Genomic DNA, 20,565 nt, shown 5'->3' with positions numbered 1-20,565 from the left:
TATTTTCATATTTGAGCTGCTTTAATCTGACGTCATTTCTCAGGTCTCTGCTCAGGGGGAAAAATCTGCTGTTCCACCGAAACTTTAACGCATCTCTGCACCAGAATACATGTCAGCGACATCAATAACAGGAAATGATGTCATCAGTTTGAAGATGGAGAATTTAAATGTTGGTGTGTTTAGATATTAGTTACATTTTATTAAATAACCAAAATATCATTTGGTTCAGTTTGTTTACAAAACCAAACATGAAACAGCGCACGTCAGTGCCAAAACACACAAAACAAACACAAAAACATAAAATAAAATAAAAAACACACAAAAACACACAAAACAAAAAAATTTAATAAATTAAAAAAAATTAAAAAAAGAAAACCATAAGAAACATAAAAACACAAAAAACAAAAAAGATTAAAAAAAAACATAAAAAACACCAAAAAAACCAAAAATACACACAAAATAAAAAACACAAAAAATTTAAAAAAACACAAAACACATAAAAAAAAATAAAAAAAAAATACACAAAAAATACAAAATAAAAAAAAACAATACAAAAATCACACTTGCCTGCAGTCGCTCGCCAACTGCTCTCCGAGTGGCGTGAAACTTGAAAAACAAATCATGAACGGAGCCGTTCGTCTTCGTTAGCATTACACTCTGGACACACAGACACACTTTATGTGTACGCACACGCTCCGTCTAACGACCGAACTACCTCTGCAGTCTGTAGAGATGCAGCTGAGAACAGCGAATCCAGCCTTCGTCGGAGAGCTTAAGCTTAGACAGACGATCGAGCGCCGAAGCTTCTCTGAGGAACTCGAGCAGCTGAAGGTTCAAACTGTGAACGAGACGCGTACAAGTCGACGTTCTCCTAACTGAGCAGGTCTCGTCACCTGTGCTGGTTTAGAGGGATCTCACTGGTTTGCCAGTTACTTTGATGGTCAGGTCACAATAGCGATGGAACCACAGAAGCTCAATCCCAGTTCAAAAAGGACAAGAGTCAGAGTGTGAGGGTCACGCTGACAGGAAGGTTTCAGTGAGCTCTCTCAGGCTACGTCCACACTAGCCCGGATAGATTCGAAAACGGCGTTTTCGTCTGAAAACGCGCCGCGTCCACACTAGCGTTTTCAGTCGTTTTCACACAGTTGAGCGTCTACATTGAAACGGCCCAAAACGCTTACGTTCAAAGAAAAGCTCTCTGCAGCATGTACAAACTGATATTAATCTTTTTTAGGGCTGCCAAAATTGAGAGCAATCAAAACAACTGCTGTATAATGCCCTCCGCTACCTTTGTTTAATTGGTCACATGACTGGATCATATGACTAACATGCGTCTCCGTTTTCGCTGTCCATACTGTGACGCGAAAGCATCGTTTTCAAATGTATGCGTTTTCGAGAGCATTTTCAAAACGCTCAGCGTGGACGGGAGGCCAAAACGGAGAGAAAACGATGCATTTTTAAATGAAAACGTATTAGTGTGGACATAGCCTTAGGGACACTCCCATAGGGCTTAAATCTGGGACTCGCCACCACTCCTCGATCTTAGAACTGAAGAAGCTTCTCGGGTCCAGACGCTTTTCTTTCCGAGCTCCTCAGTCCAGCATGAAGGAGTTTGTGGGTTCTGCTCCTTCACAGCAACGGGAGCAGTGGAGACGTTTGGGCGAGACAAGAGAAAAAAAACTGTGACAAACTGAGTGTTCAGAGCACTAACCTTAGTGCTCTGAACACTGCGCAGCCTCGCCCCCCTTAGTTCCTCCTTACCACCTTCATGCTCTGTCTCCGCAGTCTGATGTGTGATGTGTGGAGGGTCCGGGCTAAGAGGATTATGGCAGTGGTGACTTTTCCCAGGAGAAGCTGGGACCCTGTTTATTAGAAGGTTTTAAAATTTCTGTACTTTTAGGTGGCAGAAGGAGACATGTGGCCTGGTCAAAACACAAAGAGCTGCACTCTAAAAGATCTTTAAATGTAGTAAACATACCTCGTGTGCCACAGACTGCTCCCAAACACGAGGGGGCAAATAATACCTCTAAAACACTTAAGTTGGCTTTATTAAACGTTAGATCTTTAGCTGGGAAAACATTTTTAATTAATGATTTAATCACTGAGCACAGCCTTGATTTTATGTTTCTAACTGAAACTTGGTTGGACCAAAGTAACAGTGGAGCTGTTCTCATCGAGACGACCCCTCCTAACTACAGTTTTATCAGTGAGGCCAGGGTGAGCAGGAGAGGAGGAGGGGTTGCCGTCTTATTTAATGAATCATTTCAATGTAAGCAGCTATCTCCTGGAAGTTTTCAGTCTTTTGAATATGTGGCTTTACAGCTGAAGGCTCCATCCAAAGTTGTGTTTCTTAATGTTTACAGGCCTCCTAAATACTGCACAGACTTTTTTAATGATCTCAGTGAACTGCTGTCTGTGATCTGTGTTGATTTCGACTGTGTAATTATTGTTGGGGATTTTAACATCCATGTGGACAACCCTCAGGACAAAGGGACTAAAGACCTGAGTAACACTCTGGGCAACTTTGGGCTGACTCAGCATGTAACAGAGGCCACACATAATAGAGGACACACTCTTGACCTGCTGATCTCCAAGGGCCTGAGCATTTCAAAGGTTACTGTGTCTGATGTGGGCCTGTCTGATCATTACTGTGTTTTCTTTGAAAGTAAAATCTCAGCCCACACAAATATATCAACAGCAGTGATCACAAAACGGTGTATAACTGAACACAGTAGTGAGATCTTTAACCAGGTCTTCCCATTAACACCTGACCTGTCCAGAGGTTCAGTCAATGAGCTCGTCACTAGCTTCAATGCTAAAATGTTAAATGTAATGGACACTATTGTTCCCATTAAGGTGAAGGTTATCTCTGGAAGGAAAAAGTCTCCATGGAGAAACTCCACACTGGTGAAAAATGAAAAAAGAGAGTGTAGGAAAGCTGAGCGCAGATGGAGAAAAACAAACCTCCAGGTTCATTATGACATCTATAAAGAGAAACTTCACAATTATAATTTACAACTGAGGAGTGCAAGGAGGTCCTACTTCTCTGACATCATCACCAAAAACAGTCATAATGCTCGGGTCTTATTTTCTACAGTTGACAGGCTAACAAACCCTCCTGTGTCAGTGGCAGCTGAACTTCATTCAACCATGGCCTGCAATGACTTTGCCAAATTCTTCACAGAAAAAATCCAAAAGATTAGACAAGCAATTGGTACATCAACAGCAGATCCAGGATATGTACTGTGTCCACCGAAAAACTGTTCAAACACCATCAAACAGTTTCACCCTATTAACAACAAAGACCTGGAGGACATCTTAGGTCAACTGAACTCCTCCTCTTGCTGTTTAGATGTCCTGCCAACAAGTTTTTTCAAAAAAAGACTTTGGAGTCAGACCTGTTACAGATCATAAACTTTTCTTTAACGTCAGGTGTGTTTCCAGAACCACTAAAAACTGCTGTAATAAAACCTATACTGAAAAAGGACAATCTTGACAAGACACAAATGAATAACTACAGGCCGATCTCAAATCTCCCATTTTTAAGTAAGATCATTGAAAAAGCAGTTTCTCAACAGCTCAATTACTTCTTAACACAGAATAACTGCTATGATGCCTTCCAGTCAGGTTTTAGACAGAACCACAGCACTGAAACCGCTCTGACCAAAGTGTTTAATGACATATGTCTGAATACAGACAGTGGAAAAATGTCAGTCTTAGTTTTACTGGATCTCAGTGCAGCATTTGATACAGTTGACCACAACATATTACTCAAACGACTGGAGAACTGGGCAGGTCTTTCAGGAACTGTACTAAACTGGTTCAAAACATACTTAGAAAACAGGAAATACTTTGTATCAATAGGTAACTTCACATCTGAGCAGACAAGTATCACATGTGGAGTTCCCCAAGGTTCCATCTTGGGACCCCTTCTGTTTAACATTTACAACAAAATAAACTATCATAGCTATGCAGATGACACACAAATATATATCACAATGTCACCAGGAGACCGAGGCCCCGTACAGGCTCTTGGTAAATGCATTGAGGAAATTAATGACTGGTTGTGCCACAATTTTCTCCAGCTAAACAAAAACAAAACTGAAGTAATAGTCTTTGGAGCCAAAGAAAAACGATTACAGGTCACCAGAGAACTTCAATCTATACACCTAAAAACCACAAACCAGGCGCGAAATTTGGGTGTAGTGATGGATGCAGACCTAAACTTAGAAAAACACATTAAGACAATAACAAAATCAGCTTACTATCACCTCAAGAATATTTCAAGGATAAAAGATCTGATGTCTCAACAGGACCTGGAAAAACTAGTCCATGCATTCATCTTTAGCAGGCTTGATTACTGTAACAGCATCTTTACAGGTCTACCTAAAAAATCAATCAGACAACTACAGCTCATTCAGAACTCTGCTGCTCGAGTCCTCACTAAGACCAAAAAAGTGGACCACATCAGTCCAGCTCTGAGGTCTTTACACTGGCTGCCTGTCCGTCAGAGGATAGACTTTAAAGTTCTGATGCTGGTCTATAAAGCTCTGAATGGTTTAGGACCAAAATACATCAGTGACCTCCTGACCCAGTATGAACCTTCCAGATCCCTCAGGTCATCTGGATCCAGTTTTTTATCAGTTCCCAGAGTCAGAACCAGACACGGAGAAGCTGCATTCAGCTTCTATGCTCCATATATCTGGAACAAACTCCCAGAAAGCCTCAGATCAGCTGAAACACTCAGTTTATTTAAATCCAGGTTGAAGACTCACCTGTTCTCAGCTGCTTTTGAATAAAGCACCAAATCCACACTTTTAAGCTTAAATTTCAAAACTTACATTTTAACTACTGACTTTATCTACTGTTCTGATTTTATCTACTGTTTTGATTTTTGATTTAAATACTGTTTTGTTTGTTTGCTTGTCTTAATCAATTTTAAATCATGCTTTTTATTTGTTTTTGCTTTTAATGTCTCTGTAAAGCACTTTGAATCACCTTGTTGTTGAATTGTGCTATATAAATAAACTTGCCTTGCCTTGCCTTATCATTAGAAACCTGGGCCACATTTAATATGAACCTTCAGGAGACACAATGCTGTGCAAAAGTCTTGAGTCAGCCCTCACCCTCTTTATATTTTGTTGGGGAAAGGGAAACTGCAGCAAACGTGCAAACATTCATGAAAACACAGCGTATAAGACAAAAACAGAGTTTGTGTGTTCTGAAAGGTGAATATGTGGTGTGAGCAGCTCTCTGTAGGCTCTGTGAGGATCTTCAGGAATAGTTTCCAGGCTTCCTGAAGGACACTCAAAGCTCTTCTTTGGATGTTGTGTTCTCTGTCAGGATGATCCCACACTGCTTTAGTGATGTTGAGGTCTGGCTCTGGGGAGGCCGATCCATGAGTGGCAGTGTGTTTGGGACCACTGTCATGAAACATAAAACACCCAGATGTTTCCAGATGTTCCTGGGCGGTGGGTCAAACTCTGATGGACCTTCTCTGAGTTCATCGGTTTAACAGAGATCTCCAACAGCACTGACTGACCTCCAGCTGAAACCGTGTTTCACAGATGGCTGCTGGACCTCTCGGGTCCTGCGTCACGTCTTTTTCTGTTTCTTAGGTGACTTTGAGATTCTGTTCATCTGCTGTAGATGGTCTCACACTTCTTCTTCTGTCCTGTGTCCTCAGATTTTTTAAGGATAAGCTGCACACCATGCTGAGATATGCTAACAGCTCTTTTTATGTCAAACTCTGTTTTCTTTGCTATTTTTCATAGATTCGACTAAAGAAATGGGAACAAACGATGTGTTTGTGCGACTGCTGCTGGGAACAAAAAATAAAAGAGATGAAATTTAAAACCAGCTCTGTGCTCGGCTGTCTCAGGTGAGGAGCCTTTTTATGCTTGAATGATTCATAGGTCAGAGTTCAGACTTCTGCACAGTAACTTAAGAGTTACTCAATCGATCCACTGCTTCAAGAATTGACCAAACTGTTTCTCCATAATTTCACCAACCTTCAGTGTGACAAACCTGCGGCACACAAACACAGAGCTGCTTTTATTCCCACTGAAGTGCAATCATATAAAACTCATTTGGATTTAGTTTAAGGAGCCCTGAGCACGCTTTCAGCATTTCCAGTGAGCACAGCTTTTCCATCATGCAGCGAGCTAGGTGTGTTTTCTTTATTCTTTAATTGTCTGCAGCACCAAACGAGTCGAGCTGCTTCACATCAGACATTTAAAGGCCTCGCACAAGTTGTGTAATATTTCAGACAGCCAGCAGAGCCACATGTGTGCTGATTAACGACGGCAATAAGTCATAAATCACATGAAGGTAAATTGGGCTGAGAGGCAGGTAATGTCCATGAGTGTGTGTTCGTGTGCGTGAGAGACATAAAAGTAATAGCAGGGAAGGTGTGTGTGTGTGTGTGTGTGTCAGATGGATGCTGCCGGAGGTCTGCCGGGCCTCCCGCTGCTCACCGACACTCCAGGCGTCGTTGAGCAACGATCTAATTTGCTGACACGGTGTCACTTGTGATAATTGGGGAGCGTCGGCGAGTTCGCTCACCTGTCTCCTCATAGGTGCTGTGATGTCATCACCCAGTGGAGAGGAGCCACTCCTCTTCCTTCTCTAAGCAACATCAAAGCTGCTCGTTTAAAGATGCGTTTGCTCGTTTATCGCCTGCGCTGCCCCCTGTCTGTTAGTGGTGGAACTGCAACAGGTTACAGACAGTTAAACTGAGATTCAGTATGGAGGGAGGGAAGGATCAGGCTGTGGCTGGGGAGTAACAATTCTCAAAATACATGATTACAGCCGAAAACGTTTATACAGATATAAACTTTTACCAGACATAACATTATGACCACCTGCCTAATATTGCGTCGGTCCCCCTGACCCGTCGAGGCATGGCCTCCGCTCAACCCCTGCAGGCGTGCTGTGGTATCTGCACCAACGTGTCAGCAGCAGGTCCTTTCAGTCCTGTAAGCTGTGAGGTGGGCCTCCGTGGATCAGACTGTGTGTCTAGCACATCCCAGAGATGCTCCACTGGACCAAGATCCGGGGAATCTGGAGGCCAAGGCAACACCTCAAAGTGGTTGTTGTGCTCCTCAAACTGTTCCTGAACCGTTTCTGTTTTAGTGCATTATCCTGCTGAAAGAGACCACAGCCATCAGGGAGCACCGTTTCCATGAAAGGGTGCACACGGTCTGCAACAGTGCTGACGTCGGTGGGACGTGTCAGAGTCACATGTAGATGCATGCAGGACCCAAGGTTTCCCAGCAGAACATCCCCCAGACCATCACACTGCCCCCTCCGGCTCGCCTTCTTCCTGGTGTCAGGGATTCTCCAGGTAAGCGATGCACACACACCTGGCCATCCACGTGAGACGAGCCCACCTCCTTCCATGCTCCGTGGTCCAGTTCATGCTCACATTGTTGGTTTTTGGGTGGTGGACAGGATCGCCATGGGCACTCTGACTGGTCACACATGGACTCTACACTCAGACCAAGTCTTCTGTTTGCACTACTTCTATTCTATTAAAAAATGTTCACCTGTTCCCTGATATATCCCGCCCACTTAAGGTGAGATAATCAGTGTTCACCTGTCAGTGCTCAGAACCTTAAACCTGATCGGTGAATCTCATGTGTACGCGCTCAAATCCAGGCATTATTCCCACGAAATAATAATCCTGCATGGTCAAAGCCACATATTCACCTCTGTTTTCATCTCTTGGTAAAATCTGCATCATTTAAAGCAGCACAAAAACTTTGCGTCTGAACTCTCCGTCGGTCCGACCGTCACCAAATCACTGCACTGATTTGTTATGTTGGTGTTTTGAAGAATCAGAGCGTCTGTCTGACTGATGCTGAGTTTGTCTGAAGGTCACAGGTTTGGCATCGCTTGTGTGAAGGATGAGTTCTTATTTTATCTGAGTATTATTTTAAAAGCACAAACCACAGTTAAAGTTTCATTCTGAGAAGAATGAGCTCTCAGAATCAGTTCCTTTAAACTTTAATGTCTAAAACGAGCGTTTAACAAAGACATGCAAAGTTACTGGTGGTTAAATCTGGACAAAATTACAGCTAGAAGATGGTTCTGGGATCAAATATAGGTAGAAAGGAGACCTTTCACCTGTTTCCACCTGTTCTGAGTTGCTAACTATTGCACATGCTAATATGAGCTGGGTAATATGAGCATGTGCGGCACTTATGGAGATCAAAAATGCTTTAAAAATGTTTTATGAGCTGATTCTGAGGATGTCAGGTGGGATTCAGGTTTGACTGATTTGGTCTGGGATGAGATGTAGATCAGCACAGCTCGTTTTAGGCCAACGAGTCTCACAGTTTCACTTCTGTAAGTTATATACTGCCTATTTAAAAAAACACATTATTTAATTGCATGCAAAAACAAAGATGATTGTGATTCTTTCAAGGATTGAAAGTGGTTCGCATTAAGAGACACACCTGGTCACCCACGTGCAGACTCATTCAAACATCCACAGAGCAGGAAGGGTTTCCCTTCCAGATGTGCTCTCTCCATCCACATCCACGAAATTCAAGTCTAAACATGCGGAGAACGTCAAAATGAATCCAGGAGGGATGGGGTTAATTTCATCCATCAGCAAAAATTCAAAAGTTAGAACAAAAACCAAAAAAAAGTCCGATTATGTGAGAAGTGAAAGGGGAGGTGAGGGGGCCGCCCGCACAACGAGGCGAGAAGGAGCAGCAGCCAAACCACTTGGGAGTAATGGTCTGTGAGGCTAATGTTTCCTCTGTCTCTGCTGAACCCTGAAGGAGAGGTGGGAGGACCGCGGGGGGAGGGGGGCTCACTTGTTGTCGGTGCGACGTCGGCGAGGTGGGCAGGAGGGGGGTCACCTGTAATGGCGGAGCGCTACATTGTGGCCGTTCCACACTCATTATACCATTTACAATTACTGCTACCTATCACCCAACTCCCCAAGAGGCCGCCATTAGCACCACGACTCAAATGAAGTGGATAATTGTGTCTCTCTGTGGCATATCATGAGACAAGAGAGTCAGACGAGAGGGGAGGAGGGGGACGAGGGGGGAGGGGGCGTGCGGAGACAGAGAGATGTTTGAAATTTAAAGAGGGAGATGCGACGTTTGAGGCCCGGTGTGTGAGCTACAGGTCAGAGCGCTGCAGCAGAAAGCATGACTGCGGGTCTCATAATTAACAACGTCCCAGAAAAATCACAGCTTTTCCCTTAAAAGCGAATCAGATCTGTCGCAGGGCGGCTCTGCATGATTCAAAGATCATAATGATCCTTCTGTACCTGATCCTGGGCCGTTTTAGCTCCTCCCTCTTGCAGGCTAGCTGTCTCCTGGCTTCTATCCTTTCTCTGTGACTCGGATCTAAGAGTAGAAAAACGTACTACCTGGTTTAATATGAAAGTTCCGGTGTGACGACACGTTCGGATTGAGCTTCAGTCGGCCTGAAACACCACAGCTGCTGCTCGCGTGTTTGATTATTTTCCACTGTTATTTTAGGATATTTCTAGCTTCTTATGATAACGTGATCATTTCTGGACTTTGAAGCTTTGCTATCTTCCTGGTTAAAAGATTTGGCAACAATAGTCACGTGACTCTTACAGGGCTACGACACTATGGGTCAAATCCCACACGCTACCAACGCGGCACACTTTTATATCTAATTCACTGCTTAAATGAGACGAGATTCGCTGCGTGCCGTGAGCTCGACATCAACTCGAAGCCCTGACGATTCAGGAAGCAACTGACGGCATACATCCTCCCTCTGCCTCGCACTTAAATGCAAAGATGATAAAAAGCTGTAAAGAACGGAAAATGCATCAGTGCGAGAGATGCCATCAGACACACTTCGATGACACGTCCCCGAAGCATCACGGAGGAAAGGTGGAGCGCTGCCACCTCTCCGGAGATCTCCAAGTGGCTGCAGGGTCCAAGTGTTAAGGACCGATGTGGATCACAAGAGCCTGAAGGGCTAATGACAGTCCCCATCTCCAAAGAGGAGGCCTGCCGCTGCGAGTGTTCATTCAAAATGGAACACATAGGGGTGGGAAAGAAGAATTGGTGAATAGGAGAGGGAACAAAAATAGAGATTCATCTCATGGCATCTCTTGAATGCTAAATATAAGATGAAGGCCAATAATTTTAGAGCAAGCCCAGACAGACTTGTCAAACTTTGCGCCTTTACTATCCTTTGTCTTAGCACAGTTGTCATGTAGGGCCTGTACCCGTATGAAATATTAATTCTGCATAATAACTTTCAAAGGGGAATAAAGCACAGAGTTAATTATTAATAGCATGTGTATTCAAGGCATCTCCCTTTTTTCACACACACCAAAATATTCCCTGACAGTTGCCACTCGAAGGAAGAGAATCCCCATAATGCCGCGCTGCCGCAGAAATGACAATCACTAAACACTGATGCAAGTTCCATGAAACATCTAACCTACATTTCACAGGTATCAGCGGGAAATTCGGGTTTCTCCCTCAGCTGCCTAACATCCCACGCGCTCGCCACATTTACAGAGCGTGCTCGAAAGCAGCAAACGGCCACATATGTGAGAAATTAGTATGAAAATGATTTTTTTAAACATGTTTGAATTCATTTCCGCGTTTCCGTTCAGAGCTCTGAACAGTTTACCTCAGCTCGTCTGCGCACTAACAGCCAGCCCCTTTGTTCCACTCACACAGCTGCACTGAGCTTTTCCACACACTTATTGTAGTTTTATATTCTCACCTTGTTTTAGACTGGATGGGATGGGCGTGTTCACCGAGGCAGTGGGAGGGTGCTCGGGTGGGTGTGGGGATGTTGACCTGCCTCTACAAGATTGTGAGAAAACAGATACGATTTGGGATTGGCAGACTGGAAAAGTGGTTCCTGTTTTTAATAAGATCGCCAGCAGAGCGGAGAGTCCCGGTAGTTGAACCTCGGACTGGATCGGATCTTTATACTCTCAAGGATAAGAGATCTTGGAGAGGGTGTTTGAGCACACTCCTCAGGGGATCCTGTCAGGGAGGATGGGGTACCAGCTTGGACTGCACTGAAACTGGAACATTTCTAAATTGTGTAAAAACCCGCGTCGTCTCATGGTTAATGACGTTTCCTAAAATTGGCTTTTGACCACTTTTACCTGGAGTCATTTTGACCCCAAAGAAATGAGGTAAAACCGCCAGTGCGTCACGTTTCATACATTTTGAAGTGAAGGCTGTTATAACCAAATTATTAATAAATGCAAACAGGAGTGTAGTTACAATGTCTCGACGCATGCTCAATCATCCAGGTAAGTAAATCCCAAAAAGTCCATCCCGTGCATCTGGACGTAGCGTTTGAGTCTCTTGGATTCAGTGATGAAACGTTTCTCCCACTGGAAACGCCACGTCCAGGTGAACGCGATCGACTTTTTGGGAGGACTGTGGTTAGATAACAGACGAGTAATCACTGCCGACCCCTCCGGCAGTGCTGAAGGAAGTAAGTTAGGCTCCGTCAGGCCCGCCCTTTCTCACCACTGCTGTTCAATATGGTCAGAATTTCTACGCATCAAGCGGCGGAGGCTCTCCTGTTCAGTGGTTTCAGGCTTTCCACTCTGCTTTTTGCAGATGACGTGATTCTGTTGGCTTCAGTGAGCGATGACCTCCAGCTGGAACCAGGGCGTGAAGCAGCGAAGATGACCGTTATCACCTGCAAGTCTGAGGCCTTCATCCATCCAAGCATTCCTCTCCACGCTTGCCAACACTTGGTTGAAATTCAGATTTTATACACTGCACGTGCATGTGTGTGTGTGTCTGTGTGTGTGTGTGTGTGACACGGGAAAGCCAAGGTCAGGTAATCTGAAGTGTCTATCCACCAATCAGGCGTCAGATGTGGAGAAAAATCAGCGAGGCACTATGATGAGGAGAAATGTTATCTGCCAGACAATGGGCATCTCATTTACTGTATTCCCATTTCGGCCCATTTCGGCACGCTTCGCCCAGAGCCTCTTAATATACGCGTTATCCGACAGCGCCGACGGGGCGGGAGGAGCTGCGAGAGGAGGAGGAGGGGGCGAGGAAGGCGAGACAGACCATTTCAGTGTCAATTTACAGAAATTCCCGCCGTCAAAAATGAGAAGGGGAAAAGTGAGAGTACTTCCCATTTTCTTCCCAGATCTTTTAGTTTAATTCAATTGGACCTTTCAATACCATATTTATGACACGCAGGAAGCATTCGCCCTATTGCATTATGGGAGGAGGGGAGAGATAAAGATGCTGATTCTTTAAAGCTCTCCGTCACAAAAGGAGATAAAAGCAGATAAAAAGAGGAGTGTGTTTTTCATTGTGAGGGAGGAGAGGATTAAGTCGCTTCATATCACCGCCTGTCTGCGTTCAGGAGACTAAACACGTTTAACTAAACGCCGCTATTTTTGACTTCTCCTCTCGCCGAACTTTAGAGAAGTCACCGCACTCTTCCATCAGAGTTTAACTCATCCATCAACATGTCCTTAAATCATTTAATCTGAGAGTTTAGGGGAGCAGGAAGGTGATGCAGATATTGTGTACACATGCAGAGAGTCACACCAGGAGGCAAACATTTCAGCTTTGGTTTGGGTCGCTGTCAAAATAAAAGCAGCAGAGGACTGAGAGCATCATAGTCAAGGTATGAAGGTTTTACCCAGATCATCTCGTGTTCTTAACTGATCTCCAGACTCACGTGGACGGGCCGCCTGCTGTTATGAACCCAAAGATCCACCTGCTCCTAAACCTGCCCGAGCAGTTTTAGTGCCTAAACATCACCACCGGAGGCAGGTAGGATGTGCTCTGCTCTCACTGCTTCTCCTCAGCTACTAAAGCCTACCTGGGTAGGTTTGGGTCAAAATACACCTGTCAAGATGGGAGCATAACCAGGTGAAGCACGCAGAGGGCCACCTCGCCACGCAGACGGACGAGTAACAGGTCGACTGTGCCCAAAGAGCCGAGCAGCAGATCTTCTCTTTTCCAGGAATCTCAATCAATAAGCAGTCGCTAATGCATCTGACTGAGCGCGACGCACGAATCCATATTTAAATAACGGGGGGGAGGGGCGGCGAGCGTTTCCTTGGGCAGATTCAGAGCGGCTTCCTGCGCCTCCCTCTGCAGGCCTTCCTCACACAGCAGCGCAGACGGGATGCCAAACGCGCCATCGGAAAATGGCACATTCCCACACTTAGCAGCACCGCGTGATGGCTCCAGGCGCCACCTTTGTCTCAATCGCAGCGATGACTAAAATCGAGCATTGTAACGTGACACCCTCGATTTCATGCAACGTGGCGGATTACGGATATGAATTGAACGCTCGGCTCTTTTTTGTGTTCCAATTTCCCCAATTAGGATTTTCTGCCTTCATAATGACACAAAGTGTTCTCTTAGTCAAATCAGTGACAGCTATTTATATGAGCGCTAATCTCTCAGCCAGCTCCGAACTGCCAGAAAAGAGGGAGAGCTTTCAAAGTAACGCCGGGAAACAAAAGCAACGCAGCTCTGTCTGTCTGCGTCCATCTGAGCCGGCCAGGAAGGGCGCACAAAGAGCTGTTTAAGACAGCTCATTTGGTAAATAACCCATAACACCGTGTTTGCTACCAGTTAGGCTCGGAATAAAATGTTCAAATAAGCAGCCCTCCCTCCACCAGCGCAGCTCATTCCTCTCTGTCGAGCGTTTCAACAGAGCAGGGCATGAATGTCTGACGAGTAGGCTATCATCCAAGAGATCATTAAGCACAAGGGTTGAAGTGCCATCTTCAGTGCCATGGCAACAGGGTTGCGAGATGAGATAAAAACAATGCGAGGCAGGAGGCAGGAGACAGGAGGCGGGGCGGGCGCTCGCTGATCGATGGCTCTCTCTCTCTCCCCCTTCAGAGGCCAGGAGCAGGAAGGGGAGGAGGGGGAGGAAGGCCGGCGGCTTCGAGGCTTGTAGGTGCACTAACAGCGGGGACGGTCTCTCTTCAAAGCGCCGATTGTTTTCTAATTGAACGTGTCAAACAGAGCGTTTGCACGGGAACGATTATCCTTGCTTTGCTGCTCAGAAGTCCGTCTAAAAAAAACATGGCTGCCGGTAAACCCGGCTCCCGGCCTTGCCGGGCTCCGGGTTCTTTCTCCCCGCGCTCCAGCTGTTTGCAGCACGACAGAGGTGACGCGAATTATCTCATGCAGCTGGCAGCACCGTTCGCGGTTTCGTGCCGCAGCTCGGGGGGGGGGGGCGTCGGGTTACAGCCTTTTCTCCCTTTAACTGAGAGCGGGAACGCTTTTCAAAGTGTGCGATAAGCCCTGCGCATCCAGCGCCCCCTCCCTCGCGGAGACACGCAGTTTGGGAAGTTGCTCTCTCCCAACGTGTGCTAATCAATCTGCGGAGAGCAATCTGTCAGGAAATCTTTAGCTTTAACCGCGGATGAGGCCCTTTCTGTGGGGCAGGGCGCTGCGGGGACTTACCAATAGCTGTCTTTACGCCTCCCGCAGTGTCAATAAGGATTATGAGAGCGAGCTTTTATCTCTTCAAACACGCAGACCAGTCACTCATTTAAATGGATGAACAATTCAGGTCTGCTCAATAAATAAAAAAAAGAATATAGTTCCGTAAATACATTCAAATCCCAACTCTATTCAAATTCCACCAACCATATGCTTCATTTAAGATCTAATCTGCCTTTTTCTATTTCCGCCAATTCAGCGAAGGGAAATCTTTGTACACGTACTTGTTTAAGACCTCAAAGGATAAACACACACTACCTATTGTCGATGGCAATGCACCTTTATCCTCAACTTAAGACCCCGGGCTCCTTTGAGAGCGCTGCTGGCAGATGCCGTATGCAAAGCAGGTGCACGCGGGGAAAACGTGCCTAACAAAAGAGACATTATTGCATTTCGCAACCTCCCAAAAAGACGAGCAGAATATTAAAGGTGACACAACTGTATTTACACATCGTTTCCCGCACACCTAAAATAACCTCGTTTCTATCTCGCTCTATCAAATAAAAGGCAGGCAATAAAAATGTGCCAAGAGAAGAACAAATAAAAGCAAATTTTGACATTTTGCTTTTTGACGCCTTCCATTTATAGGTCAGAGGAAACACCGGCCGACCTCTCATTGTTTTTTAAATGCCATTTTGTAAGGCTGGGAAGCGGGAATTAATTAATGCGTGGGTAGCTGCCACTGTCAAGAGGCGGCACATTAAAATCAATGATTAATAAATTCAAAACACACAACAAACTCAGCTGGGAGATGAAAATAGTATTGTGCGCTCCATAGGAAGCGGCCCCAGCGCGCGTCCTCCCACCGAACCGAGCGGCCACTCAGATGGCTAATGGAAAGTAGCCGGTGCCAGCTGTGTGCCTATGAATAAAATCACTTTAATTAAAGGAATTACAATGGGAAAGGAACTGGGAGTGTGTGTGTGTGAGTGTGAGACACCCTTTCCTGTCGATACCGCTGCGCGCGCACACACACACACACACACACACGATGAAATCCCATAAAGACTTAAAATAACAGAGAGCCTTTGTGCTTGCATTATTAAATAGGCCTAATCCACACATGCTCCATTGTACCAAACAGCTTTAAGATTTACAAATGTGTCGCCCTCAGCGCGCATCATACGCCAGGATACAGATACTACGGCGGCGTCTGCGAGTGTGACACCCACTGACGAACAAAGACCACCGCGTCCCCGACAAATCACAAATCCCAACGCGCAATTAAGCGAGGTATTTGTTTGCTTAAGCCGGGACAACGGAGCCAAAGCAGGACGAGATCCTGCCGGTTTGTCGGGGGTGAGAGGGCGACAAGAGCACATTTATTTAACCTTCAACCAGGAAGTCTCCGAACTCTACGGGGGCCCACTGGGGCCAAAGCCCCGGCAACGACGCCTGAAGTTAACCAAACTTTAATTATTACCAATGAAACCGTCTCCAGCTCTTATTAGGGCGTTAATGAGGGCTCAGGTCAAAGTCTCAGCCCTAGACTTGACTCAGCAACGTCACTGCATAAGGTCAAACGCTACAAACTGCAGGAAAAGCACATCAAAGGTACGTTTGTATGAACAGTTTTCTTGATTCACACCAAATATAACACGAACATATCAAAGTGCAGCAACAGACGCTATAACAAGGTAATAATGTGCCATAAGATCACGTGACTTAACATTTATATTTCTCTTCAAAGACTTCAATTCATTTAAATTCCCTGGACAGAGCACGTGCATGCACACTAATGCAGCTCGTCTATGTGCTGGCTCCAGAGCACCGCGAAAGAAAAGCCAGAAATAAAATTAAAATCAGTTACAGAGAATCGTAAATCTACAGAAAACACAATATATTAACACAGAAATTTTAAATATATAACACCAAGTAAAAACACAGCATATACATCATTCAATCAGAACTACAGATACTGAGTCACTAAACTAAATTCAGCAGTAATAAATAAATAGGATCCTAAACGGGTATAAAAAGGTTAAATGTGTCAGTGTGTAGTGATCTCCAAAGTCTGATGCTTGTATATACTATTTATCTCTGTTCCATGTTTATAAGAGGGTATATTTATTAAAAGTATCATAGGTATGACTCATACCTGTGGACGTACGATCAACAGCAAACGTACAGACCTCCTTTACTGAAGCAGAAGTACAGATACCGGTGTTAAAAAATACTCCAGTAAAAGTACTGAAGCAACTTTTTTACTCGAGTAAAAGTAATAAAGTACAGGCTCTGAAATGTACTCAAAGCAACAAAGTAAGAAAGTAAAAAGCTGAAGGACGATCCTACTCACTGCGTTTGTACAAAGGTAACTGAACCTTGTGCTAAATTAATATAATAAAATAATATCAGTACATGAGAATACAAATAATTTTCAAATCCTAATGAATGTACTTAGTTTGAATCTCTTATGTAGGAGACAAGCAGTGAATTTAAATAAATACCTGTTGGCTGCTCTGCAGAGGGTGACCTGCCCTCCACACCTGAACAGTAACGTGGGTCAGGGGTCACAGTGGGATTCAGCAGGTGGCTCCAAGTGGAGGTCAGCTGACCTGCTGCTCTTTGTGGGCGTGTCTTTATACTCCACAGTATACAATTAGTGTCAAGTTGGAATTCAGTGAATGAATCTAAACACCACACCACATTCACCACATTAACGCACAGTAATCTGATTACCCTGGCTAAAATTACACAGTGTTTTCATGCAACATTTGAATAACGCAGGTTTGTATAGCTAAATAAAAACACATGATTTATCAAAACACATCATATACCAATATGTGATGAAAATTATGACATGTAAGCTCTAAATCTGCAGTTTATCGAGCGTCACTGAGCATCCTTCCCTTTAACTCTAAGCTATGTTCTTCCTCTCCGGTCTTTCTTTCGCCATCTCTGAGTGAAGTTAGCTCTCTTTCTTTTCTCTCCCTGTGAAATAAGCAGCTGGACCTTTAGCTGCAACACACTGTGAGACAAACTGCACACAAACAGTTTGTGTGTTTGCTGATGTTTGTTGATCTCTTAGAAACGCTGTATTTCAAATTACGACACTTAAAAAAGACATTACTTTATTCTTGCTCCTCTTCTGTAGCCCAGCTCGATGCTAAAGTAGACAACTTACACAACACAAACACACCTTACAGACACTGCAGTCCCCTGGCCACTTTATCCCCAGAGTAGAAACGCTATAAATGAACCTAGAGTAACGAGTTTAGGAAATGTAACGAGCAGAAAGTTCAGATATTTGTTTAAAAATGTATGGAGCAAAAGTCCAAAGTTATCAGAAAAATAAATATTCAAGTACAGATGCCTGAAAATTCGAGTTCGTTACTTTCCACCTCTGATGTTCAGACATAGTGCCCACGTTTTTATGCCACAAATTTCACTAATTTGTTTAAATTCTGTCTCACGTTTAGAAGAGCTGATGAGCTTTATGGTGCACAGGCTGTGGCTGGGATTGACTGAGAGAAGCTTCTATCTGCTCTTTAAGTGATGACCTGATGAATCCTGCTTCCAGGTCCAAACTACTCTGAATTTATTAAGGCTGTTGTGTTTTTAACATGTTTTCATGTTTTGTATCTTGGTTTATTTAATCTCAACAAGCCCTTAAAAACAGTCAGTGATCACTGTCGGCCTCTCTCAGTTTTTATTACCACTGTTCATTTTAAAGCTCAGTGTTTAAAACCATACGATGTAACTACAGCCCAGCCCATGCAGCAGTATATTAATGACTAACCTGGTATTGTGGATGGATTATCTCAGTTGTTCTCCTGACTGAAGTTTGGTCCGTTTACAGCATCCTGCCATGCGATTGCATTTGTCTCTAACCATCAGGAACCCTCACGTTAACTTTTATCGAGTGGAAAAAGGTTAGCGTTCATCTTCCAGCTTCACTGTGTTTATGTTATGCTAACATAGCTGTGTCGCTAGCGGTCACGTAGCACATCATTATATACCAGCTAGCCCAACTTCAGTAACCCTACAAACGTCACTGCTGTTTAGTTTTCTGTCTTCATTTATGTTGGAAGTGATAGCAGAGCTGTACGTTTGAATTTTTCACAAATCTCTCAGTCAGAACATGCTATATCATGTTTAGGTGGAAGCTAGCGAGCTAACTTCCTGCTAACTTCTAACTCTGTTAAATGTAATAAATCCTGTTTTCATGGATGCCTGGATGTTAAACTTCATTGTTACACCTGGTAAAGCAGCAACGCTGATCATTTTATTACAGATGAAAGAACAGTTTGTAACTCTCAGTGATGCTGCAGTGTTCGTTTGACTTTGGGACCTGAAGCCATACATGCTAACCCTACCGATTTTTCTGGGAGAATCCCGAATTTCAGTGCCCATCCTGAAATTTCTCAGAGCCACCATTCTCCCGAATTTCTCCTGATTTTCCAAAAATTCATAGCGCGGCCCAGCCAATTCCAGTTTCCAACAATGGCAGCAGCTACTTAGTTTTAATATTACTCTTATTACTTTCTGGGTCGCAAAATAAACTTTTAACATATTTTCAGCTGTGTAAACTTAAAATAACTGTGCCGGGGAGAACAGCAAACCCCCGGCACATCGTTTTCAAACCCCCGCGGTCTTTCATTACTCAGGTTAAACATGATATAAGTCACTTAGATAACTTAAAAATGTTATTGTTTGGCTTTTTTCAGTGTTTTATTTGTTCCTGAGTAAATCAGTTTGGCTGACATTAAAGTTATTAGATTAGATTAGATTAAATTTAACTTTATTAATCCCTCGGGAGGGTTCCTCGGGGTTTTCACACAGCTGAATAAACGCCAAACAGAAAACTGATTAAACGGAAGTGTGAGATGGTCGAGAATTTACGGCTGGTTTTCACTCCACCGAGCGAGCTCGTGACGTAATTCTGAAGGCTAGACTGTCACAGTCGCTCACTTCCGGCCTACCCGGCTTTCGGAGGACCCGCCACACTTAGACCACGAAGGCTGGGTCCTGAATTTGGGCACCCCCGCTGTTTCCGGCCCGACAATAATAACGGTGACATTTAACTTATTTTATAAACACTGTAAAATTCAAGTTTTTGTATATATATGTATATGTATACCACTCCCCCAAAAGCCCTTTTGAATGTCTCCCTAATTCTGAGGTCTCAAAGTTGGCAAGTATGCCTGAAGCGGAATTTGGACCCGAAAAGGCTAATGACATCAGACTTAAAGACCGGATAATCTCACGGTGAGTCATGGTGAGGCCAATTTTGATGTCCATTGACGTCATTAAATATGTTTCCTTGGCCAATAAAGGGTCGGATATATTCTAATAACATTTGCAGAAACAGAGCCGAGAGGATCGAATCTGCGTCGTTTCGTGGCGTCGTCGGTTGCGGGTCGGATGATGGAGCAGTAATCTTCTATTTTGATTTTGATGATTTTTTTTTGTATTGCCATTTTTTTTGAAAACATAAAAATTAATCAAATAAAACTTGTTCTTTTTTATTTAAATGTTTTCAGTTTTTTTTTTTTTAAAGAAAAAAGGAACATAAGTTTATGGAAATAAAATATATTTTGAGTTTTTCTATGAATTTTTTAACAAATAATAAAAAACATGTTTTATTTTACATTTCAGTTTGCAGCAAAAATAGTTTCAAAATTTGTTTATGGAAATAAAATGGCTTATAGTTTGTCATTTGTTAGAATTAAATTAATTAAGTTTTAAGAGATAACGAACAACATACAAGACCTAACTTTAACTACACAAACATAAAACACGCAGCATTTTTTTTGTTTTTTGAACGTGTGTATGGAAATAACAAAAATGTGTGTATGTTAATAAGAATACATAAAATTCTGTTTTGTGTTGTTTTTTCCCCCAATTTTAAAATGTTTTCACTTCACATTAGTTTAAGAACAAATTATTTTCTTATCATTTTACAGCAGAAATAAACGTCCTTATGAAAACGGTTTGGTGTCTGTAACGAAAACACTGGGTTAAGTCATGGTAGCTACGTCCGTCTTTTATGTACAGTCTGTGGTGCAAGTTTCTGTCTGTGAAGCTGTCGAAATCCAGAGATGTTAAAAATAAAGCCTGGGGCCCAGAACAGGGTCACCAAAGGGTC

Source organism: Pelmatolapia mariae, linkage group LG1 (assembly GCF_036321145.2).
Source record: "Pelmatolapia mariae isolate MD_Pm_ZW linkage group LG1, Pm_UMD_F_2, whole genome shotgun sequence".
In the NCBI taxonomy this organism is placed as follows: Eukaryota; Metazoa; Chordata; class Actinopteri; order Cichliformes; family Cichlidae; genus Pelmatolapia; species Pelmatolapia mariae.
The sequence above is the reverse complement of the archived record's forward strand: the minus strand, read 5'-3'. Positions refer to the sequence as shown.